This window comes from Heterodontus francisci, chromosome 5 (genome assembly GCF_036365525.1).
Source record: "Heterodontus francisci isolate sHetFra1 chromosome 5, sHetFra1.hap1, whole genome shotgun sequence".
NCBI classification, from domain to species: domain Eukaryota; kingdom Metazoa; phylum Chordata; class Chondrichthyes; order Heterodontiformes; family Heterodontidae; genus Heterodontus; species Heterodontus francisci.
The window spans coordinates 178234704-178252449 of NC_090375.1; the positions used below are offsets into that span (position 1 = coordinate 178234704).

Consider the following 17746-nt stretch of genomic DNA (forward strand, 5'->3'; position numbering starts at 1 on the left):
TCGGCTTTGTGTTGTGTTAAGTTCTCAGTGTCTGACATGAGCTTTCCTTTTCTGCTTTATATCCTGTAAGCTCCTTGACATCCGGGGGGCTCTAGATTTGGCCATCCCACCCTTTTTCTTTGTGGGAACATGTTTACTCTGGACCGCCTGAATCTCCCCTTTGCCTCCCACAAGGGCGGCGCAGTGGTTAGCACCGCAGCCTCACAGCTCCAGCGACCCGGGTTCAGTTCTGGGTACTGCCTGTGCGGAGTTTGCAAGTTCTCCCTGTGACCGTGTGGGTTTCCTCCGGGTGCTCCGGTTTCCTCCCACATGCCAAAGACTTGCGGGTTGATAGGTAAATTGGCCATTGAAAAAATTGCTCCTAGTGTAGGTAGGTGGTAGGAGAATTGAGGGAAGGTGGGGAGGTGAGAGGGAAAATGGGATTAACGTAGGATTAGTATAAATGGGTGGTTGGTCGACGCGGACTCGGTGGGCCGAAGGGCCTGTTTCAGTGCTGTATCTCTCTGACTATTCTGATACTGATGTACCTTCAAGCAATTGTTTCCTGTCCACTTTTGCTAAATCACTCCTCAAATTAGTAAAATTGGCCTTACCCCAATCGAGAACTCTAACTCCTGTTCTATCTTTGTCCTTTTCCATAATTATGTTAAAACTGACAATTATGATCACTACCACCAAAATGCTCTCCCACTGCCACTCCTTCCACCTGCCCATCTTCATTACCTAAAACCAAGTCCAGAACTGCGCCCTCTCTGTTTAAATTATTTTTCAAAGGAATTTAATTATTTTATGGCCAAGTTTACAGCTTACTGTTCATTCAAAGTCTTTTTTTAACTGAAAAATAATTTGAATCTCTCAGTTGGACTAAAGCAACGGGCAACTTTTTGTGCATTTCAAATGACCACGTAATTCAAATTGAGAGTTTGAATGAACAAGAGGAGACTGTAGCTCCATGCATTAGTTTTGCTTTTACACTGACATTCTATAGTCTCATGTTAGAATGGTATTCAACGTTCTAATTTCTTCAAGTTATCTAAATCATTGAAGCCCCTTCTGCTGTTCTAACCTTTCTGCTGGTCTAACTCAAATGTGGATTTCTTCATGTAGTCTTTGGTGACAACATTGATAAAATTTGTAAATTCATGTACATCCCAGAATCTCTCTACAGTGAAACCTTTATAAACCGACACTACCAAAAAATGGGCATCTGCCAAAAACATTAATTGAGCAACCCATATAGCTTACATGGTTAAAATATACAAGAGGCGCTTGGACACCATGGACATGAAAAATTAGGAACTAATTTCCTTCACTGCACTAAGCCCTTTTACAACTTAAAACATGGGACACAGCCGGTTTTAAAGTTGCTGTTTCTGGAACTTTCACTGAATTGAGATTGAAGCTTGTTTCTTTTCTGCCCCTAAATTCTCTTGGGCCTGTCACTTTTGTGAGGTCACTGTATGCAGGTCAGCGCATTTTGTGGAAGAAATGATATTTGTGCAATGGTGAACTCTACCCAGCAACCCATAGCGGCAGAGAAACCATTCCATCTGTTGCAATGAATACTGTCATGGCTGTATCCCAGGGAGAGTGTGATTTCTCTGGCACTACAGATGCTGGGTAAAGAAATCCCCATTTGACAAAGATTGTTTCTTTCACAAAGTCCATTGTTGTCTCATGCTGACCTGCCTACACTAACCTTACCAGCTTCCCAAATCAGAGTGCATGTGAACATCGAGAGGGGCTGCCCTTTCCTGCTCCAGTGTCACGTCCATACGTTCTTTCAGCCCCTAATGCTGTGATCGTCCACTTCCTTTGGCTTTTGATAGTGGATCTGCTTCTTTGAGGAGTTTTGGCATTGGGGCATTAAGGTGGATGGCTGTCCTGAGCCCATCTATCTCTGCTGCTCTATAGAGTGATAGGCAGGCTTGTGAATCCCATTTGTCAGTCAGTCTTCCTGCAGACTCGCTGCTCAACCAGAAAACTGCAGTTTTACCCCTGCACATGATGTGTTTTCCCTTCCAAATGTTCTCAATTTGTTCTAAGGCTTGGCTTTGCCAGCTTCAGTGAACCGACGCAACCTGTCGTCATATTTCCCCTTTCAGCTGTCCTGTGATTGCCCTAATGCTGATAAATAGAACTGAGAAATGCAATTTATTACTGAAGTTGCACTGTTTCAGATGGGAATTTAGACTGCAAAAACTGTTGTGAAGTGAGCTAAATGCTAGTGTGTGGAAGTGGGATTCTTAACCTCATTACAGCTGATTAGGTGCTGACCAAAATTTTAGTTGGTTCTTCAAGATTATTGGGAAAATTTTTACAGTACATACATTGACCATTGGCCAGGTGGGGGTCATGGTGAGTTTAATGTTTAGTCATGATGCTTCAGCCATTATGGTGTGTGGGGCAGGCTTGACAGATCAGCTGGTTCTTTCCTGCTTGTCCATTTCAGATGTTCGTAGAAATCTGTAGGATGTTGAAGAAATGTTGGAGGAACGGAGTTCATGAGCAGTCGCAGTGCCAATAGCCATTGGAAAACTGATTTGAGTCAGCACTAGATTTAGATGGGGGTCATCTGATCATTGCTTCTGTTACATCTGTATAGACTGAGTTATGGGCAAGTTTATGGGGGCATTGCAGAGGAAGAATAATGGGGCAAAATTAAGGCGTGTATTGGAAGAAGATTTGGACTTCATAGATGGCGTAACAGTAATATTGGAGAAAATGCAGTATCACAGAACTGTATCCTAATTTTGAAGTGAATTTTCCTTTCCCTGCATCACTAATATGGAGAACCTAAAATGATATAAGTTTGTATAATATACAAGAAAGGTTTCAGGTATGTGTGAAAGCTATTATGTATTGCACTTTATTTTGGCTAGATGCTGTTGCATTAGGAAATAAATAAATTCATGACCTTATTTTGATCTGCAATAATATTTGGTTAATCATTAGGGTTTCGAGCCAGATCTCGAAGGGCCTTCAGCCAGACCACTGTACAGTGTATTGAAATATATTGGAAAGCCATTATAAAAAAGGCTGTGGTAACATGACTTATTCAGTTGTGGAAATGTTTTATTGTTTTAATGCCTTGAATGTCAGCTGATGAACAAATGACTTTGTTTCAGTTTTACTAATCCATGTTCTAATCACCATAAAGTTTGGTGGTAGGTGAGCTGAGTGTATGCCCTAATGTGCGATCTAGGGATCCTTTATGTGGGGCCCCTGAGTGGGGAGGCTACGCATTTCACAGAGAAATGTTGTGCGCGCTCTCCCCCCATTTTGTTTTGTTCCCTCATACAGTTTTTAAAAAAAAAATCATGAGGAATTGAGCTGGCTGATTTGTGTATCTGTTTAAGGTCTGAGGTGTCCTCTAAAAGTTAGTGGTCAGCTAGCCAGTTTCTGAAGGAAATTGGGTCTCTAGTTTCATGACAATTACTTGTTAGGGAAATATATTTGGAGTGTATTGGAACTCTTCCAAACATGATAGCTAAGGTGTACATTATGCTATTTCTGGAGCTGGTGTTGGGGGTGTGAAATAGAGTTGTTCTCTGAAAGTGGACAACATTGGCAAGGGTATTAAGAATCCACCACACACTGTGGAACGGGAAATATGCACAGGCTAGACCTCAGATGGTAGGTTCCTTTCCTGAAGGACATTGGTGAACCAGTTGGCTTTTTACAGCAAGCTTTTATGATTCAGATTTCATGAATTCAGTTTTACAACTTGCTGTGGTAGGATTTGAACTCATGATCTCTGGGTTGCTGGTTCAGTACCATAACTACTTTTAGTATCTGGATACATTTTTTTAAATATATAGTATGATGCATTTTATTTTTGTGAGTTATAAAGTGATAGGTCAGGAACTGTCATGGTGTTGGGAGAGAATTTTTTTGCTGGATTGAGATCGGGTACAGTTTTTGGTAGAATATTACGAGAAAATTGAAACTAGTGAGGAAGAGTTTTCATGTTTTGATTGGGGAATATTGTAAGTTTAAAGGATGTGGAAGTAACCAGGTAGAAGGGAGAAAATATGACTTGGTAAGCAGGTGAGAAAGAAGATTGGCTTGATTTTAGACAGGTTTTGATGGCTCATGGGTTAAAATACTGCTTGCATATTGTAAACGACTGCCAGATTGGAGCTGCAGTAGATTTAGGTAGAAATCTTATGGTTAGAAAGCTTTACATTTCTTAGTGGCACAGGAAAAAGCTTACTTTCACATCAAACAGTAATGTTTTTAAGGTAAATGTACTTTGCAGTGCTAGTGTATAAATGCTTATAGTTAGAATATAAATAAGTTGCTATTTAAAATGAGCAGTTTCCATTGAAATTCGACAATGAGACTAGCAAAGAGGGCTTGAATAAACCGACCGGAAGTATCACCCACATGCAGGCGTGGTGGTGCATGACGCGGCACTTTGGGAGGAAGTGTGGTGCAGTTCTTTGTTGGGCACCCAAGTTTTGTGAATAAACCTGTCCAAATAAGGACATAGATGGGAGCTGTAGAGTGCGAGATTAGTTACATACGTTTCATTTGAAAGTTAATGTTGGCCTTTTAATGCTTATGGATACAACAGTTGTAAGTATTTGAAAGTGTAATGCTCCATTTTGCATGTGATTTAGATAAAAGTTAAGGAATGAATCGTCTGGATAGAATTTTTCATTCAGAAGTTAGTAATCAAAGTTATGCATTATGGTAGACCATGATTATGAGGAATATCCTTTCATTCTGCCAAGATTAGCCTTTTATCAGTACAGCGCAAGCATCTTTGTCTTTAAATAGGTTCTACTCTGCACAACCTCTTTCTTGGTAAATAAGATTTCAACAAGATTTCTAGCGTCTTACAAGTTAGTGTCTTTAGTTAACAGTAGTTAGCAACTGTTGTTTTAATTTATACATTTAAACAGTAGAGTGCAAAAGTATTTACATATTCCTCTGTTTTAAAGTGTGTACTAGCTTGTGAGTTGTATATGGATGTCCATATTTGCTTTGCAGTGTTTACTGCATCTAGTTATCAATGAATATTTCAAGTCAACTGCATTTTTTGTATTGTTTCACTTGTTCCAGTTGCAATTTGCATCAGAGCCTCAGTGGAAACTAGCTTTGGAATGAGCTAGAAATTTAAGAATACACTTTTCGAAAAGATTATTTTAACCAGTTTAAGTATTTTGTTGTGTGTTGCATGGCACAACAGCAATTTTATTTTCTCATGGAAAAGTGTTTTTCTTATTCATGCTATACTGGGCAAGGACCAATTTTGTGTGATGAACATTTGAACAAGGACGGTAAAAGACCAGCTGCTCCCTTGAGTCAGTCCCACCTCAGCATGAAGCAACCTTTACACACCATCACCTCCGTCTTCCTCCTTTTCCACCCCGTGTTCCCCACTGCAGTAGTAGACTCTTCTTGGAGAGGCAAAGAGAAAACTATCTTTGACCAATTTAGGAAAAAAAAGTCTAGGGAAATTTGTATGTGCTCTGAAGATGATCAGACTAGTTCCAGGAGATCATGGTGATTGGGTGATGTGATTTCCCCCCCTATGACCTACCTACCTTCGATATGTAGAGGTGTTTGCCACTCTGAACAACTTGTCCAGCTGGCTTTGCAATGCTTGCAACAATTCTGCAATCACTCTATGCCAGCAACTTATGCCAGAAGTTATCAGTTCTACAAAAAGAAGTACTTTGCAGCATCTAACCTAGTTTTAAGCTTTTGAGACCTACTTAATCCCATTAATGCTCCCTAACTTTACTAGCTCAAATAGCTTATCCACTTGGACAGAATCAAATCATTTTATTTACTTCAGTCATATCTCTTGGGAGGTCTTGGCTTTTCCATAGTGAAAAAAATCTCTATCTCTCAATGCTTATACTAGCTATTAAGGGCCCTTAAACTTGGTCATTCTCTGAACCTTTTTCCAGGGCCACTATATTCCCTGCCATGTGAGTTACAATCCAGTTTTCGTACAACTTGGTCTGATCAAGGATTTGTAAGGACAGTGCTTCTAGCTTTATATTTATCCTAATGCCTTATTTACTTTTTACAAAGTCTCATTATTGTGTAATGGTCCTGGACCTTCAATGAATCCTACACTGAAAACCTTAAGTCCCTCTCCTAATCAGCTGCCTTAAGCATGCAACCCTGCTGAGTATACTTGCATCAAATTGCAGTATCCAAGATCATGCTATATTTGTCTTTATTAAAAGACATCTGAAGGAGACATACCTATTTCCCTATCTTTTCATCTGTGGTCCTTAGGCCAGCACATAACTCTGCAGATTTGCAGGTAGTTCTTTCTTTGCTTTCATCTAGGTTGTTGATAAAAATGGTGATGGGCAATGACTAACACTTATTCCTGTGGGAATCCACTAGTCATTGGCCTCCAAATCTACCTCCTATCTGTACGTGTTCCTTATCCAATCCAAAATCTGACTAATAATAGAGTCACAGAGTTATACAGCACAGAAACAGGCCCTTTGGCCCATCGTGTCTGTGCCGGCCATACAGCACCCAACTATTCTAATCCCGTATCCCTCACAGTCCGTAGCCCTGTATGCAATGGCGTTTCAAGTGCTCATCTAAATACTTGATTGTAGGTAGGTCTTGCTTTTCACTGGCGCCCAATATTTTTCTTAAACCTTGTTCAATGTAGGAGACTTTTCTCTCTTGGTTCATGTGTCTTCAGTGGGTTTTGGAGTTCTGTGAGAAAGAGATAGGAGCAGGCAGACAGGCAGGAGGTCTTCTTCAGTCCAGGAACATTCTGCTTTCTGCCAGTTCAAACACTGTCTCTCCAATTTAAAACCCGCAGTTCAAATTCTGCAGCAGCCAGTTAGCCATATGACTAACTGGTTTTACCACATTTGTTTGTGGATTGAATTGGAGCAGGGAGTAGCTACTTTGTCTATATTCAGGGAGTAGCTACTTTGTCTACAAGTGCTGTTTGTTAGTATGAAAAAATGTCTTTCCAGGCAGGGGCCTGGCAACCTGTTGTAACAGGCCTTCTCTTCCCAGCAACAATTTGAAATCGGATGTCCATGTGGTGAAATTAATGTGCCTCATTCTTGGCAGATGGGGGTCTGCATGACAATGTTTATATTTTAGCTGCATTGCAAGCCAAAAATATTACATCAATAACTATGATCAACTGCTGCAGAAGCAAAGTGGATGTGAAGATGTGTCGATCTGTCATGGATGAAAAATCAGGACAGCAGCACAGACTTCCTCACTAGTCCTGCATCAGTTCTCAAACATGTGCAAGAAAAACCTTGCAGCCAGAAGTTAGAGCAGTTACACTATGGAATCACCTTTGCATTTAGCAAAAACCAAAGATGGTAGAGGGGCGCTCTAGGGTGGCCCCATAGTTCAGCGATGCCTCCCTTCTCACTCTCCTTCAGGCTGTGTGGGCAAGGCGGGAGGTTCTTTTCCCTAGTGATGGTAAGAAGAGGCCCTCCCGCCTGACAAAGGCAGCCTGGCTGGAGATGGCAGAGCAGGTAAGCGTGGGGCCATCTGGCAAAATAGGGTCCAGTGCTGGAAGAGGATGAACAATCATTCCCCCAGCCAGCCGGGCCCCTCCAGGCCTCATGCGCAAAGTCATCCACAGCCAAAGGGCTATCTGATCAGCAACCTTCCTCCAGTCAGGCTGCTAGCGCAGAAGTGGCACCGCGAAGGAACACCACAAGCGTTTCCAAAAACAGCCATGACACAAATGGGCCTGCACAGGTGACACAACACGTAAACTTTTGTTTGGCACTTATACAAAGGCATTTTGATTATGTAGATTACATGATGTTGACTTTTTCTTACATTCACCAGCTTTGAAATTTGCTTAAAAAAAATGTTGGCAAGACAGGACTCCTTTTCTCAAAGTCATGTTGAAACTCCCAAGTAACCTCTTTTCTTTCTAGGTGATTGTACAGTGCATCTTTAATAATCATTTCTAGAAACTTGCCTATAAAGTAATAGACCTATAGTTTCTTGGCCCTGACTTATTGCTCTTCTTAAATATTGGTTCCACATGGCGCCTCTTTAGTCAAAATATGAGCAAGTGATTCATAGAGCACAGCTCCCATTTCTTTGAGCATTTGAATGTTGAATTTCTTTTAGAAGTGCTAGATCATTTTCAGCATTTAGCTATTATTGGTAACCCTAATACCAAGAGCCATTCAAAAATCTGTTTTGTGCTGGGATTTCACCAGGATTCGCTCTCCAGATCCTTCAATGTCCCTGTCTCTTACAAGGCCAGATTAACTCCTTAAAAAATCAAAACATGCTGATTAGTTCATATACCTATATTTATTTTTAAGATTTTGGATTAAATGCTTAAACAGTATTGCATATTAAATTTGATATCTATATCTTAGTGTTTCACAACAGAACTGTTTCTTGCACTAATGTTCCAGATGTTCAGTGCACAAATTTGTATTTATATAATGGCTTTAATGTAGGAAAACATCCCAAGGCGCTTCCCAGAGCTGTCGGCAAACAAAATTTGACACCAACTCACATGAGATATTAGGACAATTGACCAAAAGCTTGGTCAAAGAGGTAGGTTTTAACGAGCATCTTAAAAGGAAAGAGATAGGTAGAGGGGTTTAGGGAGGGAATTCCAGGGCCTAGGCTGTTAAAGCCACAGTGCGAATGGTGGAGCGATTAAAATCGGGAATGGGCAAGAGGCCATATTTGGAGGACTGCAGAGGTTTTGGAAGGTCGTAGGGCTGTTGGAATTAAAACTGCTGTGTGGTTGGGTAATGCAGTACGTCAACACATGGTTTTTCCTTAGAATCATAGTTTACGGCACAGAAAGAGGGCTCTTGGCCCATTGTGTCTTCCTCGGCCGGAAAACGAGCCACCCAGTCTAATCCCACCTTCCAGCATTTGATCTGTAGCCCTGCAGGTTACGGCACTTGAGATGCATATCCAGACACGCTTTATATGAGATGAGGGTTTCTGCCTCTACTATCCTTTCAGGCAGTGTATTCCAGACCCTATCACTCTAATGTAACTTGTGAAAAGTTTTTCCTCATCTCCCCTCTAATCTGTCTACCAACCACTTTAATTCTATGCCCCCTTGTCTTTGACCTCTCTGCTAATGTAAATAGGCCCTTCACAACCACTCTATCCAGGCCCCTCACAATTTTGTACATTTCAATCAGATCTCCCCTCAGCCTTCTCTGTTTGAAGGAGAACAACCCCAGCCTATCCAATTGTTCGTCATAGCTGTATCTAACTCGGCTAATAAAGGAAAGGATTCCATATGCCTTCTTAACCATCTTATTTACCTGTCCTGCTACCTTCAGGGATCTATGGACATTCACTCAAAGGTCCCTCACTTCCTCTACACCTTTCAGTATTTTCCCACTAATTGTGCATTCCTTTGCCTTGTTTGACCTCCCCAAATGCATCACCTCAGAGTTCTCCGGGTTGAATTCCATTTGCCACTTTTCTGCCTACCTGACCAGTCCATCGATATCTTCCTGCAGCCTACAACTATCCTCCTTGCTATCAACCACACGGCCAATCTTTGTGTTGCCTGCAAATTTCTTGATCATGCCCCAAACATTTATGTCCAAATCGTTAATATACACCACAAAAAGCAGGGCACTCAGTACTGAGCCCCGCAGAACGCCACTGGAAACAGCCCTCCAGTTGCAAAAACCCCTGTCAACAATTACCCTTTGTTTCCTGCCACTGCGCCAATTTTGTATCCAGCTTGCTGCAATTCCCAGGATCCCATGGGCTTTTATTTTTTTTACCAGTCTACCATGTGGGACCTTGTCAAAAGCCTTGCTAAAATCCATGTAGACAACATCAAATGCACTACCCTCATCTATCTTCCTTGTTACTTCTTCAAAAAATTCCATCAAGTTGGTCAAACAAAATCTTCCCTTAATAAATCCATGCTGACTATCCTTGATTAATCTGTGTCCTTTTAAATGACAGTTTATCCTGTCCCTCAGAATTGATGCCAATAATTTGCCCACTACTGAGGTTAGACCGACTGGCCTGTAATTATTTGATCTATCACTTGCTCCCTTTTTAAACAGAGGTACAACGTTAGCAGACCTCCAATCCTCTAACACCACACCTGTATCCAGTGAGGACTGGAAAATAGTGCAGTGGTTAGCACCGCAGCCTCACAGCTCCAGGGACCCGGGTTCAATTCTGGGTACTGCCTGTGCGGAGTTTGCAAGTTCTCCCTGTGACCGCGTGGGTTTTCGCCGGGTGCTCTGGTTTCCTCCCACCGCCAAAGACTTGCAGGTGATAGGTAAATTGGCCATTGTAAATTGCCCCAAGTGTAGGTAGGTGGCAGGGAATATGGGATTACTGTAGGGTTAGTATAAATGGGTGGTTCTTGGTCGGCACAGACTCGATGGGCTGAAGGGCCTGTTTCAGTGCTGTATCTCTAAATAAAATTTTTTAAAAATGATGGTTAGAGCTTCCGCTATTTCCTCTCTTGCTGCTTTTAACCGCCTGGGGTACAATTTATCCGGCCCTGGTGATAAACTTTCAAGGATGCTAATCCCATTCATCCTTCCTCTCCCAATGTTTATCACATCCAATACTTCACGCCCCTCTTCCTTAACTACAATATCTGCATCATCCCCCTATTTTGTGATGACAGACGCAAAGTATTCATTAAGAACAATACTGACATCTTCCGCCCCTACACATTGGTTACCTTTTTGTTTTTTTGTGGGCCTTACTCTTTCTTTAGTTATCCTCTTACTCTTAATATATTGATAAAATATCTTTGGGTTCACCTTGATTTTGCTTGCCAATATCCTTTCATGCCCCCTCTCCGCTTTCCTAATTTCCTTTTTGATTTCACCCCTCTACTTCCAATACACCTCTTAGCTTTCTGTAATATTGAGTTCACGGTGTCAGATATAAGCTTTCCTTTTCTGCCTTATCTTACCCTGTAGGCTCCTTGGCATCCATGGGGATCTAGATTTGGCTGTCACACCGTTTTTCTTTGTGGGAATTCCGAACCCCTTAAATCTTCCCTTTGAATGCCTCCCACTGTTCTGAACCTTCAAGTAGGTGTTTCCAGTCCTCTTTCGCTAAATCACTCCTCAACTTCGTAAAATTAGCCTTGCCCCATTTGAGAACTCTAACTCCTGTTTAATCCTTGTCCTTTTCCATTATTATGTTAAAACTGGCTGAATTGTGATCACTACCACCAACATGCTGTCCCACTGCCACTCCTTCCACCTGCCCATCTTCATTTCCTAAAACTAAGTCTAAAACTCCACCCTCTCTTGTTGGACTTGCTACATACTGGCCAAAAAGGTTCTCCTGGATGCACCTCAAGAATTCTGTTCCCTCAATTCCTTTCACACGAAAACTATCCCAGTTAATATTGGGGTAGTTAAAATCCCCTACTATTACCGCCCTATTGTTTTTGCATTTCTCAGAGATTTGCCTAAATATCTGCTCTCCTATCTCCCTCTTACTGTTTGGGGGTCTATACTACACTCCCAGCAGTGTGAGTGCCCCTTTTTTGTTCCTTAGCTCAATTCATATGGCCTCATTTGATGAACCTTCCAACAGATCATCCCTCCTGTTAGATGTAATTGTTCCTTGGACCAAAATTACCCCTCCCCATCACGTCTGAAAACCCTGTAGCAGGAATATTGAGCTGCCATTCCTGTCTCTCCTTAAGCCATGTTTCTGTAATAGCTATGATATCAAACTGTCTTATGTCTATATCTGTGTCCTCAGCTCATCGGTTTTATTTGCTATACTCCTTGCATTGAAATAGATACCCTTGAGCATTGCCAAATTCTTTTTTTTAAATTTTGTAACCTTTATTTCCTTTGCCTTCCAGACTCATTCATTAATTTTCTGCCTTCCATTTTCATTTCTGATTTTGTCCCAACTGAGTCTGCCCTCAGGTCCCCATCCCCCTGCCAAACTAGTTTAAACCCTCCCCAATAGTACTAGCAAAACATACTGCAAGGAATTCGGTGCTGGCTCTGTACAGGTCCCCCAGAGCCGGTCCTAATGTCCTCAGAATCTAAAGCTGTCCCTCCTGCACCAACTTTCTAGCCACACATTCATCTGTCTTATTCTTCTATTACTGTACTCACTTGTGCATGGCACTAGGAGTAATGTGGAGATTACTGCTTTTGAGGTCCTGCTTGCTAATTTCTCATCTAGTTCAGTAAACTCTTCCTTTCTGCAGGACCACATCTCTCTCTCTACCTCTGTTGTTGGTATCGAATGCTGGCTGTTCACCCTCCCCACTCAGGATGTTCTGCAGCTGCTCAGTGACATCCTTGACCCTGGCATCAGGGAGGTAACTCACCATCCTGGATTCACGTCAGTGGCCACAGAAACGCCTGGCTGTTCCCCTGACTATTGAATCTCCTATGACTATCGCTCTTCCAGTCTTCCTTGTGCTGCACTGTGCAGCTGAGCCACCCATGGTGCCATGGCCTTGGCTCTGGCCGCACTCCCTAGATGAACCATCACCTTCCTCAATATCCAGAATTGAATACCTGTTGGAGAGTGCGACGCATATCAGAACATAGTTTCAAACTGAGGGACTAACGCTTATCTCTGTGGCTATATGGATCTTTTGCAAACTGAGCTTGAAAAGTCTAGCTATAGTGTTTGGGTCCACAGCACACAGTGAATCCAAAGTAGAACTAAGTTATCAAACTCATCGAGGAACCATGAGAATGGCTGCTCTAGGATATGAAAATGTCATTGTGGAGCAGAAGGGAATGCTTTTTGAGGTTTAACGCGTTGTTAGGTCAGGGTATGAAAGCTTAAATTTGCATCAGCCTGTGCAATACTACAGTGGTTAATGCTGATGCTAGTTTCCTGAAATAGAAAGATGTTCCTAATCATCTTCAATATGAACATTCACATTTAAACAAAAACTTAGAACAATGTTACACTGTAATGGGTGCTACATTGTGTTGTCTATGGAATAGAGGATTTTAGGCTATTTAAAGCACTGCATATGTTTTTTTTTAAACTAGGTGGTGTAATATTTTGCTGGAGCATTGGGTAAGAAAGTTTATGACACCAGATTAAGTTGGAGTGGTGATAGTTTTTTTCAATCGTTTGTGGAGTGTGGGTGTCACTCGCTAGGCCAACATTTATCGCCCATCACTAATTGCCCTTGAGAAGGTGGTAGTGAGCTGCCTTCTTGAACCGCTGCAGTCCTTGGGGTGTAGGCGCACCCACAGTGCTGTTAGGAAGCGAGTTCCAGGATTTTCATTAGCAGGTATTTAACATCCATTAACAGACCTCATTAGACACTAACACGCAGGATGTTGATAGTGGGGGATTCAGCGATGGTAATGCCATTGAATGTCAAGGGGAGATGCTTGATTTTCTCTTGTTTGAGATGGTCATTGCCTGGCACCTGTGTGGCACGAATGTTACTTGCCACTTATCACCTCAAGCCTGGATGTTTTCCAGGTCTTGCTGCATATGGACATGGGCTGCTTCAGTATCTGAGGAGTCGCGAATGGTGCTGAACATTGTGCAATCATTAGCGAACATCCCTACTTCTGACCTTATGATGCAGGGAAGGTCACTGATGAAGCAGCTGAAGATGGTTGGGCATAGGACACTACCCTGAGGAACTCCTGCAGTGATGTCCTTAAACTGAGATGATTGACCTCCAACAACGACAACCATCTTCCTTTATGCTAGGTATGACTCCAACCAGCGAAGACTATACCCCGATTCCCATTGACTCCAGTTCTGCTAGTGCTCCTTGATGCCATACTCGGTCAAATGCTGCCTTAATGTCAAGGGTAGTCACTCTCACCTCAGTTCTTTTGTCCATGTTTGAACCAAGGCTATGATGAGGTCAGGAGCTGAGTAGCCCTAGCGGAACCCAAACTGAGTGTCAGTGAGCATGTTATTGCTGAGCAAGAGCTGCTTGATAGGACTGTTGACCCCTTCCATCACATTTGCTGATGATCGGGGATAGACTGATAGGGCGGTGATTGGCTGAGTTGGATTTGTCCTGCTTTTTGCACAAGACATACGTGGGCAATTTTCCACATTGCTGGGTAGATGCCAGTGTTGTAGCTGTACTGGAACAGCTTGTTTAGGGGCGCAGCTAGTTCTGGAGCACAAGTCTTTGGTACTATTGCTGGAATGTTGTCAGGGCCCACAGTATTTTCGGTATCCCGTACCTTCAGATGTTTCTTGATATCACGTGGAGTGAATCGGATTGGTTGAAGTCTGGCATCTATGATGATGGGGATCTCAGGAGGAGGCTGAGATGGATCATCTACTTGGCACTTCTGGATGAAGATGGATGCAGATGCTTTAGCCTTGTATTTTGCATTGATGTGCTGGGCTCCCCCATTGTTGAGGATGGAGATATTTGTGGAGCCTCCTCCTCCTGTAGGTTGTTTAATTGTCCACCACCATTCATTACTGGATGTGGCAGGACTGCAGAGCTTAGATCTGATCTGTTGGTTGTGGGATCGCTTAGCCCTATCTATTATATGCTGCTTCTGCTGTTTGGCATGCAAGTCGTCCTGTGTTGTAGCTTCACTGGGCTGACGGCTCATTTTGAGGAATACAGACAAACGAAGTAGGAGCAGAAGTAGGCCATTCATCCCCTCGAGCCTGTTCCACCATTCAATAAGATAATAGCTGATATGTTTGTGTCTCGAATTCCATCTATCCCCGATAACTTTAGATTCTTGTTAGGCAAGGGAATCAATCTAACACGGCCTTAAAAATATTCAATGACCCTGCCTCCACCACCTTCTGAGGCAGAGTACCAAAGTCACACAACCCTCTGAGAGAAAACAATTTACCTCATCTCTGTCCTAAAAGGGCGACCCTAATTTTAAAACAGTGCCCCCTAGTTCTGGACTCCCCCACAAGAGGAAACAATTTTCCACATCCACCTTGTCAAGAACATTCAGGATCTTATAAACTTCAAACAAATCTCCCCTCACTCTTCTAAACTCCAGTGAAAATAAGCCCAGTCTGTCCAACCTTTCCTTGTAAGACAACCTGTTCATTCCAGGTATCAATCTAGTAAACCTCCTCTGAGCCGCCTCCAGCACGTTTACATCCTTCCTTAAATAAGGGGATCAAAACTGCACACAGTATTTGAGATGTGGTCTCGCCAATCCCCTGTATAACTGAAGCATAAGATCTTTACTTTTATTTTCAATTCCTCTCTTAATAAAGGATAGCATTCCATTAGCCTTCTTTATTACTTGCTGTATCCGCATATTAACTTTTTGTGACTCATGCGTAGAACACCTAGATCCCTCTGCACCTTAGAATTTTGCAGTCGTTCTCCATTTAAGTAATACTCTGCTTTTTTATTCTTCCTGCCAAAGTGAACAACTTCACATTCTCCCACATTATACTCCATCTGCCAGATTTGTGGCCACTCACTCAACCTACGTATATCGGTCCATTATGTCCTCTTCACAACATACTTTCCTACCCTTTCCTTGTGTCACCTGCAAATTTTGCTACCATGCCATCGCTCCCCTCATCTAAGTCATTGATATAAATTTGTAAAACGTTGAGGCCCCAGCACAGACCCCTGGGACTCCACTCTTCACATCCTACCAATCGGAAAAGGATCCATTTATGCATACTGTTTTCTTCCAGCCAGCCAAACTTCTGTTCATGCTAATATGTTACCCCTACACCATGAGCTCCTACTTTGCGCAATAACCTTTTATGTGGCACCTTGTCAGATGCCTTCTGGAAATCCAAGTACAGTACGTCAACGGGCTCCCCTTTACCCATAGCGCATGTTACCCCTTCAAAGAATTCCAATAAATTGGTTGAATATGATTTTCCTTTCCAAAACCATGCTGACTATTCCCGATTACCTTGAATTTTTCTAAGTGCCCAGCTATAGCCTCCTTAATCGATTCCAACACCTTTCCCATGACAGATGTCAAGCTAACTGGCCTATAGTTACCTGTTTTCAGACTCAACCCCCCCTCTTGAATAGAGGGGTTATACTTTCTAGTTTCCAGTCTGATGGAACCTTTCCAGAATCTAGCAAATTTTGAAAAATTAATACCAACGCATCGACTACATCATTAGCCACCTCTTTTAAGACCCTAGGATGAAACCCATCAGAACCTGGGGACTTGTCAGCCTGCAGCTCCATCAGTTTGCCTGGTGCTGCTCTTGGCATGCCCTCCTGCACTCTTTTTATTGAACCCTGGCTTGATGATAATGGTAGAGCGGGGGATATGTCGGGCCATGAGGTTACAGATTGTAGTTGAGTACACTTCTGCTGCTGATGACCCACAGCGCCTCATGGTTGCCCAGTTTTGAGTTGCTAGATCTGTTCGAAATCTATCCCATTTAGCATGGTGGTCTTGCCTCACAAAACGATGGTGGGTACCCTCTCCACAAGGACTGTGCGGTGGTCATTCCTGCCAATATTGTCATGGACAGATGCAACTGCGACAGGTAGATTGATGAGGATGAGGCCAAGTAGGTTTTTCTCTCTGCTTCTCAGTGGCTACAGTGTCGCTGTCTTCTGAGTTGCTGGAGCGTGAAGCGATATTGCCTGTTGATAGAGAACTTTCACCATCTGAATTTGCATCTTTGTTCTCTTGGTGTGGCATCTCTTGAAGAGGCTGATGTTCTCCAAACCCGAAGTACTGAGATCCTGGAGGAACTGTGACTTAATGCAATACCATTCGTCTCTTCTGCGGTAATGGGCACTTTGGTGACCACGTGGATGGTTATGATGTTGAGGTCCTTACACGCCGGTAGTCCTGCCACTGCTGGTCTGCTTGTGTCGACGAGGTTGAATGTTTGTGGTTTCCATGCTGACTTGCCATAGCTGCATTGCATTGTTAGTGTGCCACTGCAAGGAATGAGTGACCCGTTGTATGAAGATAACTTAGCAGTAGTCGGTTGTATCATTGATTTCCAAGAACTCTGGTGCATATCATTGAGTATTCAGACTGGTAGGATATTTTCACTAGCACTGGTGTCAATCTTGACCCTGTGTGTATGTTTGCCGGCTTTCTTTGGGCATGTGATGTTAATAGTGGCAAAAACTTCCAGTTGTTTGACTTCATCAATGTGATGTATCAGATTCACAATGTGGAACAAAAACAAGAAATGCTGGGAATAGCAGGTCTGGCAGCATCTGTGGAGAGAGAAGCAGAGTTAACGTTTCAGGTCAGTGACCCTTCATCAGAACTGGCAAATGTTAGATATGTAATAAGTTTTCAGCAAATAAAGTGGGGGTGGGGCAAGAGATAACAAAAGACAAGGTGTTGATAGGACAGGGTCACCGAGAATAACTGACAAGAAGGTCATGGAGCAAAGGCAAACGGTATGTTAATGGTGTGCTGAAAGGAAAAGCGTTAGTGCAGAAAGGGTGTTAATTGACAGAAAAATGAACAACCCTGGCCCAAAGCACAAACATGAAAAAAAGTGGGTAGGCACATGGTAAAAAAATGAATGATGAAACAAACTAAAATAAAGTAAACAAATAAAAAATAAAAAACATCTAAAAATAAAAAGGAGGGCCCGTCATGCTCTGAAATTATTGAACTCAATGTTCAATCCGGCAGACTATAGCGTGCGTAAATGAAATGCTGTTCCTAGAGCTTGTATTGATGTTCACTGGAACACTGCAGCAAGCCCAGGACAGATATGTGGGCATGAGAGCAGGGGTGTGTGTAGAAATGGCAAGCAACCGGAAGCTTGGAGTCATGCTTTCATACTGAGCGGAGGTGTTCCGCAAAGCGGTCACCCA

General features: G+C 42.6%; 1 protein-coding gene across 17 annotated transcripts in view; it reads left to right on the top strand.

Moving 5' to 3' along the window:
* LOC137370159 (CYFIP-related Rac1 interactor B) overlaps positions 1–17746 on the top strand; it is a 235911-nt gene that overhangs the window by 85616 nt on the left and 132549 nt on the right. For 4 of the 17 annotated variants that reach the window (XM_068032412.1, XM_068032414.1, XM_068032418.1 and 1 more), the window contains exon 1: positions 4480–4581. The exons of 12 other annotated variants lie outside the window; for them this stretch is intronic. The gene's annotated coding sequence lies outside the window, so the exon portion shown is untranslated. Of the gene's footprint in view, positions 1–4477; positions 4582–17746 lie in introns of those variants that run through there. One more of the 17 variants, XM_068032425.1, reaches the window with a different exon arrangement.